This window comes from Helianthus annuus, chromosome 1 (assembly GCF_002127325.2).
Source record: "Helianthus annuus cultivar XRQ/B chromosome 1, HanXRQr2.0-SUNRISE, whole genome shotgun sequence".
In the NCBI taxonomy this organism is placed as follows: Eukaryota; Viridiplantae; Streptophyta; class Magnoliopsida; order Asterales; family Asteraceae; genus Helianthus; species Helianthus annuus.
In genome coordinates this window covers 62,981,877-62,994,595 of record NC_035433.2, presented here as the reverse complement: position 1 = coordinate 62,994,595, position 12,719 = coordinate 62,981,877, and positions in this window count along the sequence as shown.

The following is a 12,719-nucleotide window of genomic DNA, read 5'->3' as shown; positions in this document are numbered from 1 at the left end:
AAGCGGACCTCCCATGTCCGTATAAGCGGACCTGACACAAAAGAGGATCTTCTATGTCCGTATAAGCGGACCTGACACAAAAGAGGATCTCCTATGTCCGTATAAGCGGACCTCCTCTCTAAAACACATAAACTCTCTAGTTTTCTCGTAAAACGCGCCCTAATCTATACAATACCATGAAAGACTCGATCTAAGACGAAATCAACAGATGTAGTGCACCAACAAACTCAACAAGCGCAAACACCCTTGTACAATTTATGATGTGCTTTGAAAATAGGGTAGACAGCCAACGATATCGGCAACGTGTATCGGAGTACAAAACCTCATCCACGATGTTCACGGGCAATACTGATTTAGCGATAGAACAGCACGCGTTCGCCATTTACACAAACGCTGTTTTCGCGCAAGTTCAAAAGGAGATAATTAAAGGGAAGTTTTTATGCTACATCACAAACCAAACCGAGTCCAGCAATTCCAGTCTTTTGATAGACGTCACTCATTTGGATAAAAGGAACAACATCACAAACGTCTATCAGGTAACACATGTTAGGCAATTTCATTATTACCCATCCTCTAACATATGTTAGATCTAAAGGGCTTTTTTTTACTGTCTATGTTCCCAACAGGTTACGTATAACACTGTAGACCAATCCGCCAGTTGCTCATGCAGGAATTTCACACGTATCGGATATCTGTGTCGCCATGTCTTTTGCGTCTATCGATTGAAAAATGTTGAAAGGATTCCACCCCAATACATAAACGATAGGTGGCGCCGAGATGCCCTCCCCAAACAGGTTTTTTCAATTTCCAGCCGATACGGAGTCAACCCACACGCACCGTCCGTTATGCGGAATGAAATACTCGACCTCGTTACTGAATGCGTTGATGTGGCCAGAACCGATGAGGATTCGTTGGCAAAATTGGTTGACCAACTCAGGGATTTCAAGATCAATGTGCTTTCCAAGCAACCATTGTCTACAATTCAAAATGAATCAAACGAGTGTGAAATGGAAGAAATAGTTGGGCAACCAATCAACATTCCAGTCGAAGTTGCTAATCCAGAAGTTGCACGCAATAAAGGATGTGGTACTCATACTCGCATTTCTGGGCCCGGTGAGAAGGCAAAGGCAAAACCACCAAAACGTCCAAAGCAGCTTCGTTTATGCAAGCGTTGTGGTCTGTATGTCGACGACCACGACTCACACAACTGCGTTAAGGTGGCTGCAATGAAAGCAGCAAAGGCAGCTGCTGAACAACAAAGGCAGACCGCCCCTGGTGCCTCACCCTCTGATTAAAATCTTTATTGTCGTTTTCTAGTACTATGTAATGGGAGACTCTCTTCATTTTGGCCTTCTTACACACATGTAACAGTCTTTTAACATCCTCCTGCTCTTTTCTGTTACGTGTGTAAGAAGGTGGAACTATTTTGATCCCATTTATCATAAATAGGATTGTAAGAAACTCTATGGCCTTGGCCACTTTTGTGTTTGTAGCCCTACTTTTTTGTGGACCTCTGTTTGCTATTAATGGGCTTATCTTAATATTATATGCATTGATAATTGTGTTTTTGGTTTATATTTTTTACCATAGCATAAAAACAGATGGTTAACACATGTTAGCCCCCATAATTTTGGTTTTTTTAACTGGAAAGGATCAAAACAAACTATGTTAACCACACCAATAGCTTATATATTAAGACACATCAGGTTATAGAATTAAACTTCACATCTAGCCAACTTAACCAAACATTCTACTAATAGGTTACACCCCGCGTCTAAAACAATGGATCGACTACCGAGAAATGACATCAACCCATTGCCAAAAAAAATTCATAATAAAATACCAACAAAACGACATTGGTATGTCGTTTTGTTAAAACATAGGGTCATCAGGTTAACACATCTTCAACCACTTTCAACATACTAACTACCCCTTATTATCCTCCATCTCTAACAAGCTTTTCATCATGGTGTGGCAAATTCCTCATCATGAAAGTACAGAGGAGAGGGGCTGCGCTCACTCTCCCATGGGTCATGGTAACACCAGGACTGGATTGTTTCGGGTGAGTATGGACACAACGGGCAACCACATAATTCATGGTCTGGATCCGTCAGCAACCTAACCAATTCATCTGGTAGCCCCTTCAACTTTTCAGCTTCTGTAAAACGTGTTCCCTACGGCGTGACGTTTCTTGCGACACACCAGCTACATCAGCTACATTTTTGGTTCCGCTATCTGAAGCATCGTCACCAGAAGCTACTCCAGTTTTCACGTCTTCTCGCTTCTTGTGAAACACTTTTCTTTCGTAGCACACCCCGTACCGACCCTCACATGCTTCCTTCTCCTTTTGCTTCCGCTTCTCCATGCCTGGTTGGGTAGCCCTGACCTTACCTTTACAAGGGTCCATCACATTAGCACACTTTTGAACCGCTAACAGTTTATGGTTTACTGAACTAGTGAAGTATTACAGAATATGACTTTGGTTCTTCATTACACTACTTATAGAGGTTTTCCCTGGGTACATTTAATATAGGTCTTTGTGACTTGACTTTGATGTGACCATAAAGGGGCAAAAAAGCAATGGTTCATTTTTCTAATAAAGTTGTTTTATAGACACCAACCCCTATGTTTGTAGACTTCTGCCACCTACTTTCCCCAATTTCCAATATTCCTACTACATTTTTAGAAACAGTGGTCCCCTTGGAAACAGGAAGCAGCATTTTCTCATTTTCTATAATGTTACACGTACCAATATATAATTTAAAACAACCTCATTTAAAACATTATCAACTACATCAATCAACTACATTAATAACATTCTAACACATCCAACAACACATCAATATTTTTTAGAGTATACAATTACCAAGTTACTAAACTTTGGAGATTCATATAGATAGTCTATCCCCAAAAAGACATCGTGACGATGCCATACCCAACAAAACACCTACCCCGCAATAAGTTTAAAGCAACATCCCCAAATCAAAGTACATTACATATCCAAAAACAAAGCTGGCGCATTTAAAGCCCACTGGTGCTACAGTAACTACCATTCACCCCCTAACACGTGTTACTCTATTCGGCAATCCTGCTTGATTTTAGGCAGCAGCACATTCACCTCAGAACATAAGATGTGCGCAGCATACCTCTTTCTCAACTTTCGCACCTCCGCCATCTTCCTCGCCCCACTCATGCTGAACCCACAGTTAAAACTTTTGTTTTTCACCATGTAGCACTCCATGTGTCGCATCAAGAAGACCCCACAATCAGTTGTGTTTGCTGTGGTCGCCCAAGGAACCGGCATACGCTGGATGTTGCAGTATTCTATGTCATCGGCTCGCGGATTCCCAACCTCCCGAAGGTATTGCACAAACATATCTTTCTGCATACACATATACAAGCCATGCTCAATAAAAAAACATATCTTCAATATTATCACACTTATTGTTCAACAATGGTCATTTTAATAACTTACGATCTTATACGCTGTGTCCTTGTGGAGGTAGTAGACACTATTTTCTATCACTTGACCTTGGCGGGCTTTGTCATTATCAACGACATAAATTCCGGGGTCGCGTAACTCAAACACTAGCAAGTAAAAGTGTTTGTGCTCCAATATCGGGAAGAAAACAATGTCGTGATTTCGAAAGTCAGGAACTTTTTCAGCGCTGTTAACCGCACCTTTTATTCCAAGCCGAAACTTGTGCATCCGCGCCTCGACTCCACCTTCCTCAGTTGTTAGCATCCACGGAAACTTTAGGCACAACAGAGAAATTAATAAGGTCAAAAACTCGCCACACCGTAATTTCTATATACAAAACACTCACCACAACTTTAGTACCAAAGAATTGCCTACTGTAAGCCTCCCGTGATTTCTGTTTCTCTTGGAAGTTTAGCACCTCCGCCCAACAGTCGATAATACAATCCGACACCTCATTGCCAACGTTTAAACTCTTGAACATAGCCCGAGATGCTTCTACATGGGTAGGGCTTCTAAACAGCAACTCCCTGGTTTCAGATGTACAAATTATAAATTAAATTGCATATTTTAACACATGTTACTTTTTATTTAACTAATTTTTGCTACGGTGACCCCCCTACTTACACAGCCATGTGTATCGGACTATCTACATCAACATCCGACGACGAACCCTGTTCCCTCCTGTGGCAAAAATCAAAATATAACCAATTAACTAGATCCACGTGGTTCATGGTTTACACTATTATTATACAACAATAAACCACGTTGCAGTTCTACTTACACGTTTGCCTCCATTGCCCGCTTCCTACGAGAATGCCCATTTAACCAGTGCATTGGGCTTTCACCAGCGTATATGTACTCCCACAGATTTGCCTCCTTCTTAGTTATTGGCTGACCCATGTCAACAGACCTTATATAGTAAGGTGATCTATTTGGTTCCGCTGCCACTTTCTCTCGAAAAGGGAGCTTCCTTTTTTGGGCCCCCAACTCAGCTAACATACGCACACGGTTTGCAAGCGACATATTGTCCTCCACCTCATTCATATCACCCCCATAAAATTCCAGACCAGTTTTCCCCTTGTGGATTGCAATTGCCGGGTCATAGGAGCTAACTGGTTCTACCATTATAACCATACTCAAGTTTGTGGTAGCCTCCATATCGCCTAAACACATATAAAATAAATAATTCACGTAAATCAGTAATGAATATAACACTTTCACAGTAAATGAATGTAGTTCAGCTCACCGGAACGCTCCAGCACTGTTTCTTTACCAGCCATCTCATCCACCTTCCCACTTGTGCAACCTGCACGTTTGATGCAAATAAGTATATTATAGATGACTCCTACTAACCCATCAATCCTATTTTTGTTTAATGCTCCATTGTACCGATTTTCTGTGACACGTCCAATTCACCCCCAATTTGTGTCATTCCAAGACTCCAATTAGGGCCATCGAAATTACATTCATCAATAATCGTATCGCCTTCGCCCACTGTTTATATGATTAACACATGTTAACTCACTAAATGATACAGTTAGGGAAGCAGTTAACACATGTTAGAGCATGAAAATCTTTACCGTTATTTTCCGGCTGCCACTCCACTTCAGCCGCTTTCCCTTTACCATCGACATCCTGAGCCTTATCGAAAGTTGCGCCTGCGACAGAGTCTACCACCACGCTAACACACTCTTGCATATTTACATCAGTTGAATGCAGCCTGTCATGCTCAATCTTACTTTTTTCAGCTGCATAAAACATTCTTATCACATCTCATGCACAACTTAGTACCAGAAGCTGCATAAATAATTACCGTTAAAATCACGGTCACACTTGTCAACAGCCCCCTTGCCTTTGGCATCCAAAACCACATGTTCGTCCTTATCAATAACATCACCTTCCACAGATGCAAACACGACGCCACCACTTTCTTCTTTACTTCCATCAGTTGCATCCCCAACTTCATTCTCAATCTTACTATCTGAAGTTGCATAAACATTCTCGAATAAATTAGACATGGCTAAACATGGCTAAACAAATAAAACGGTTTCCGAAGATTACCTTCATTCTCATTCCCTTCAACCTGTTCGCTATCCTTAACCTCCATCTCGACCATTTTGGCTACCTCTTGATCACAGATAAACCGTGCTTCGTAAATCTCATCCTTTTTGGCGTCATTCGCTTCTAGATCGGTGTTCTGGTGATCATCGTCATCCGCAGCCACTTTATTGTCTGTATCCACTCTATATTCATCTTTACTAACAAACTGCATGTCCGAACCACCGTCATCTGTCAAAACAAGATGACACATGTTAAAACGAATAAAGTAATAAAGCACACTTTTAAAATCAGACATTCTGAAAGGGTACGGGAACTACCACGTGCACCATGCACTTCTGCTGCTTTAATACGCAGTATCGCACGCATTAAACCCAACGGCTTATGCACTTCTTCAACATCACTTTTATCCCCGCTTCCTGCTCCTTTATTATCTTCGGCCCCACCCATACTACAGTCACCTCCACTTGAATTACCAGCATCATGAACAATCTTATCACCTTGGACGCCTTGATTTGTTTCTTCCCCAACTTCACTACACCCCAGTTTTCTCTCTTCCCGTTGCTTCTCAGTCTTGTTGAACCCTATAACATCACATTAATAATAAATGGGTTTCAGACACGTACGCATATTAGAGGGTAATAAATTTTAACGAGCAACAAACTACGCGTCACCATCAATGTGTACTTTTAAATGTAAATGTACGATGAAACTGGTAACACATGTTACAGTTTACCTGTTTCGTTGCCATCATCCGTTTTTTGCCCATCAATCTTTATATTTGTCTTCCGGTAATTTGGGGTCATAAAGCCTACTTCTATTTCAGGAGCATCCTTTAACTTCTTCAGTCGGGGAGATCTCCTTACCCGCAACGACATACCACCATCTTCCAGCGCTCCGGTACACTCAGTTCCATCACCAAGTACGCTTGATTCCCCCGCAACATCAGCTGCAACCACAATAAAATGTTAAACTATACGATTGTTATCACATTAACATGTGTTAGACTACACATTTCATTCCATAACCTATATTACAGGGACATAAACTCTTTTCGCGCTATAAACGTACTCTTAAAATGGTAATACATGTAACAATTTACCTGTTTCTTTACCACCATCCGTGTCTGGTCCGCCAAACTTTATATTTGTCGTTCGTCTTTTTGGGGTCACAAAGCCTTCTTCTATCTCACTAACATGCTTTAACTTCCCCAGTCTAGCAGATCTCCTCACCTGACCCGACTTTCCACCATCTTCCATCTTTTCAGCATAGTCTTTTCCACCATCATCTACGCTTGATTGGCCCGCAACATCAGCTGCAACCACAACAACATATGTCAATCAATACAGTTTGCCACACAGTAAAATGTGTTACAGTGATCATTTTAAGAATGATAACCAACACAACAGGTATCACATTAACACGTGGTTCAGTGTTCATTTTAGAAACATTATCAACACACCTTCCGGGGCATCAAAGTCTATTGCTGAAGATCCTACTTCTTTCAATCTACTTCTACAGATTTTTTTGTTTTGCCGATTAAGTGACTTCCTGTACAAGCTAGCTATTGGCGACCCATCCGAAAAATCGTCATCCACGCCATCCCCTACAAAATCGTTTGCACATCGATAAATGGATTCCAAATTAATAAACTAAATAACACAAAGAATAACAGTTACTAACCAGCGTTCTCTCCCTCGTTAATGTGAATTCTTTCATCATTTTTCAAATCTTCCAACACCGAATTGATCTTGTGCGACGCTAAATCTACCGCTTTATCGTGATCCTCACTTTCACTCACTTTCTGTTCAAACATACTTTCATACGTTGCCTTCAACGTTTGTACTTCCTCGTCGTCAGGGCTCTCCACCCACAGAGATTCTAACATACCCTCTATTTTGACTTTGTTCTTCTTTGTCACATTTATTAACTGTCGTACCATCGTCAACCTCTCCTGTTGAAAAAACCTTTTCAACATTTTGATACCAAGATTATATACTAATTGTAAAAAACACATGTTAGTGCATATAACTATACCTCTTTACTTGCCCAGTGTTCCACGTTATAGTTTCTTGGACGTGTTAATCCTTTAAACCGTCCTAGACCAAACCCACCAGCAAGTATTTCAAGCCTTTCTCTCTCTCGCAATCTTTTCAAGTTCCAAAAAGCTAAAGGACACACCGCCTTGTCTACCTCCATCCCTGTGCACTCAATGCTATCAACGTACAACAACTACAAGAAACAACGGTACGTTCAGCCCGAAAAAAAATCCAGTATACTAACACATGTTAATTATCTAAAATAAGTAAATTACACTTACCATCAGAATCGTGAGAGGACCAACGAAGAAACTTTGTGGGTCAAGCCGATTCCAGGTATCTTTGCAAGTTCTCAGCTTATCTACAACCAGGTCACACCAGTCTACTGTTGCAAAGTCCATTTCGTCATCCAGATACTCTAAGATTTCTTCCCGTAAACAACTTTGTTTATGACAATCAACCAGCACTGCCACAAAACACATTACAAAATCCATACGGAAATCAAAACTGTCTTCGCCATCGGACTCATCTATCATTTTCACCATTTTTGTTGGAGGCACCATTACACCCGGGTATCTCGCCCTCCAATCCGCAATGGCATCAATCAGCATCGGCAGCTTATCAATCGAACTAATCTTTTGTCCACCAGTCGGAATCCCTAATAACTTATGTATCACTTTCCTGTTCACCTTGATATCACCAGCAGGTGTACATATCACCATCTTATCGGGATTAAAATTGTCCACAACAAAATAACCTAACTTAGCCGGCAACCCATCAACGCTGAAAGTAAGCAAACGACGTTGTTGTTCTGTCAATGCCCGTACACACTTATAAAACTGCAGTGGTGCGGATCTTGTCCTTATTCCCGGAAATTCATCCTTCTTTGCTCGCTTACGGGCTTTCGGAACCTTTTCCTGTTTGTTACCAACTACCTTTGGCTTCCCTGCTTCACCTTTCACATTGTCCTCCGAAGCCTTCTTCTTTTTGGTCCTTAACGTCCCACCCTTCGATGTAGCCGTCACATCTGCCCTACTTACTGAAATAACATTTTATACGAAACCACAACAACCCAAAAAATAAGTCTACTTTACAACCACCTATGACAACATCTTTCTAACACAAACGGTAACATTTCAGATATACGTTAAAACATGTAACAATTTTTCATTTCTAACATCCAAAAATTTGAAGGGCTTAAAAATTAACTAACCACGGTTCCATTACGTTGCCAGAATTATCATCGGCGCTGTTTTTTTTCCCTGCCAATTAACACATGTTAGGGAATTTTCAAGGTCATGCCCAATTAACACATGTTAATCAAAGCCAATAATATTTAACTAACCACGTTTTCTTTTATTTCCACACCCAGAACTATCCCCGGCAATGCTTTTCTTCCCTACAGTTTCAAACATGTTACTCAGATTTAACTGGATACGCAAATAGCCACTATTGTAACAAAAGGAACTTACCATTGTGATTTTTGTTATGTCCCCGTTTGCTTTCCACACAACCTTCATTACGCACCGATAGATTCGTAACGAAAACGATTAGTCCAACAAGAAATTAGACAAATTATAAACAATATTACTGGTTAACCGTTACCCGTTTTCCGTCTTTTCCCATGGCTTGGTGACACACTATCGGTATCATCATACACTGCAACGCAGCCAACAAAATTCTGTTATGCACAATTCCTTATCCAACACAATATCCATATATAGATCACCTTCAACTATGTTAAAGGTTCATAGACATATCAATTCTAACCTAACTCCCGTTGGGTCGGACCAAAGACAGATTGTTGATTGGAAGGTCCTGGCTTGGGTTCGTCGGATATAATCACAACACTACGGCTCTCAGACCTTTTTTGCCCTAATATGGGTCTCGAAGTCCTACATATATAAAACAAAACAAACTCAGCTGCCATTTTCCGATAAATCGGTTGAACAAAACCTCCTTTTACATGACCGATTACAACAACTAACCTTTTAATTGAACTCTTAATCTTCCTTAATCGTTTCAGCTTCACCGACGACGACAAGATTATGAACGACTTCCTCATTCTCCAAGATCGACACTATCGGCTACTGTGTTAGGGTTCCGGAAGTACGTTTTCAGTGTTTGTTTTTGATGAGAGAGAAACATGAACAGGGAAGTAATGAGTATAATGGGTTGAACATAAAGAAGAAAAAAATTTGAATTTTGTTTGCATTCTTGATTAGATGGCTACTGCATGGCAGTGATTTCTGTTTTCCAGTGTGTTTGTTGACTTCCGAAAATGCCCTTCACTGGTACTAATGGCAGTAATTTCATTTCTTTTTAATTTTATTCATACCAAAATTATCATAGCCATTGATCAAGTTTGATGTAAGCTAATCAATGGTTCACAATAGGTTTCCATAGTTTTCTTAAAAAGATAGAGTTTCTTATATAGCCAAGCCCTATATATATATATATATATATATATAGAGTAGGAGTTGGGTAGAAAGTGTATTTTTCCTAGAAAGTCTAGGAAGCAATGAGAATTGGACATGTGGCATTGAGTTATTTTAACTAAAAGGGCAATTATGTAATTTCACATTTTAATTTTATTTTTGGAATTTATATTTCATTAACTAACATTGCATGATTTTGAAGGTAACTGATTCTGTCCATGATTTTCGGAATTTTGGTTGTGTTTCGAATCCAAATCTCATTCAAATCATATGTATATACAATTCTTTCTATCGTTTTCTTCTTCGCCAACAGTATTCGTATTCAATAAATTTTTCAGAGAGAAAAATCATGGCTTCAAACACACTTGTTGATTGTGGAGATGATTATTAACATTTAACTGCAAAACCATCAGCTTGTTCTTGGTGATGTGTTTTAACAGTCAGAGAGGTTGAAGTCTTTATGTTTATTGATTCCATAATGTGACTAATGGTTTGTAATATGAAGATCAACTTTTTTTATATATTGGATGGTGTGTTTTAACTTCCATATTTGTAGCTTTCAGTTTTGTTTATTAATCTTTTTCAGGATCACTATCAGACTATTTCTTGGTAATGTGTTTTAACAGTTAGGGAGGTTGAAGTCATGCTGGTAATGATGGAGGATTTCTGGACATTGTGTTTTAACATTCATGCTGGTAATGCTAGAGGATTTCTTGACGCTGTGTTTTACCATCCATGCAGGTAATGTTGGAGGATTTCTTAACACTGTGTTTTAACAGCAAGCAGATTAATACAGTTGTGTTTTAGCATTCATGTTGGTAATGCTCGAGGATTTTTTGACGCTGTTTTTACCATCCATGCTGGTAATGCTGGAGGATTTCTTGACATTATGTTTTAACAGCAAGCAGATTCATACAATTGTGTTTTAGCATTCAGATTCATACAGTTGTGTTTTAACAGCAAGCAGATTCATACAATTGTGTTTTAGCATTCATGTTGGTAATGCTGGAGGATTTCTTGACGCTGTGTTTTACCATCCATGCTGGTAATGCTGGAGGATTTCTTGACATTGTGTTTTAACAGCAAGCAGATTCATACACTGTGTTTTACCATCCATGCTGGTAATGTTGGAGGATTTCTTGACGTTGTGTTTTAACAGCAAGCAAATTAGCAAGCAGACTAATACGATGTGTTTTCTTGATGTGTTTCTTCATGAAGGATAGAAGGAAGAGAGAGAGAGAGAGAGAGAGAAAGGGAGAGAGAGGGAGAAAAAAATCGCAAGAAATGTGGGGTGGTTATGGAATGACAGTTATTTCCATATTTAAAACAAGCTAAATGACATATCTACCCCTGATTAATTAAATAATCCTATTTTTAAGAAACACATATTACCAAAATGCCACCAAGATGATCTCAACCATTAAACACACCCATTGGATGACCCAGATCGCTTCCTAGACTTTCTAGGAAAAACACACTTTCCGCATGATCCCCACTATATATATATATATATATATATATATATATATATATATATATATATATATAAACTAGGAAGTAAAGCATGAGTTTAATAATTACTAGTTAACTAATAAACCCAGTGATCTAGTGTCATCGTCATATGTGCATAACAGTCATGATAGCTCTCAAAACTCTAAAGACACCCCCAGCATATATGAATCCCACATGACCAATACACGATATGGTTGCACCCATCGGTCTTCTCTATGGTCAGTTTGCAATCAGGGCACTACTTCACATCCTCCTCTTTCCCCTTAATATATTCTTTCAATGAGAGATCCGGGTCTCTCTTGAACTCCTTGTATTGTTCACACGATGACAAGGGATGGTACTCCAAGTGGCATCGAGTACATGTCGCTGCAAAGCATGCCCCACATGCAAATGGTCTCATAGGATCCCCATCTCCTGCCACCTTATAAACCAAAGGACAGTGTGGTGAAGGGTAAAAACGGTATTTCTAATGGCTTTTTGCAGGTAATCGCCATTTCTAATGGCTTTTTGCAAGAAATCGTCATTCCTAATGGCTATGTGTCAGAAATTGTGATTAAAAATGGCGATTGTATAGTATCGTTTCACTTTTCGCCATTACAAATGGTTTTTTGTGCAGGTGTCCAAAAATCACCGTTGTTAGTACCCAGTCAAATGATTGGGTCTGAACATTCTCCTACAAAAGTCTGAGAAGTATACAAGAAAGGAAAAAGTCACCATTTTAAATGGCTATTGCATCAGTTTTGAAATATTTTTGCATGCAGCATTAGTTGTGATTATGTTTTTGAAACAAGCATCACTTCAGTAAAAAACTCGATTTTTTGATTTTTTTTATAAATTCGGATATTCGTTTGGATATCCGAATCCGTATCCGAAATTTTGGATATATTAAAAGCGGATATCCGAAATTTCGGATACGGATACGGATTCAGATATATCCTTCGGAAAGATTCCTTGGCTCGAAAGATAAATCACAGACTTTGAAGGATGTTCGAAGGATCAATATCTGTCGAACCTCCTTTGATCGAAAGATGATCTTTCGACCTCGAAGGATATCTTTCGATGTGAACTGACACAGCTGACACAAAGGTGACAGGTTGGTGAAAAGGTGATTGGTTGGTGGACAACTTTCGGCAGAAAGGTATGATCAGACCTCACCTTTCTACCAACTCGGATTTGACCAATAAAATAATG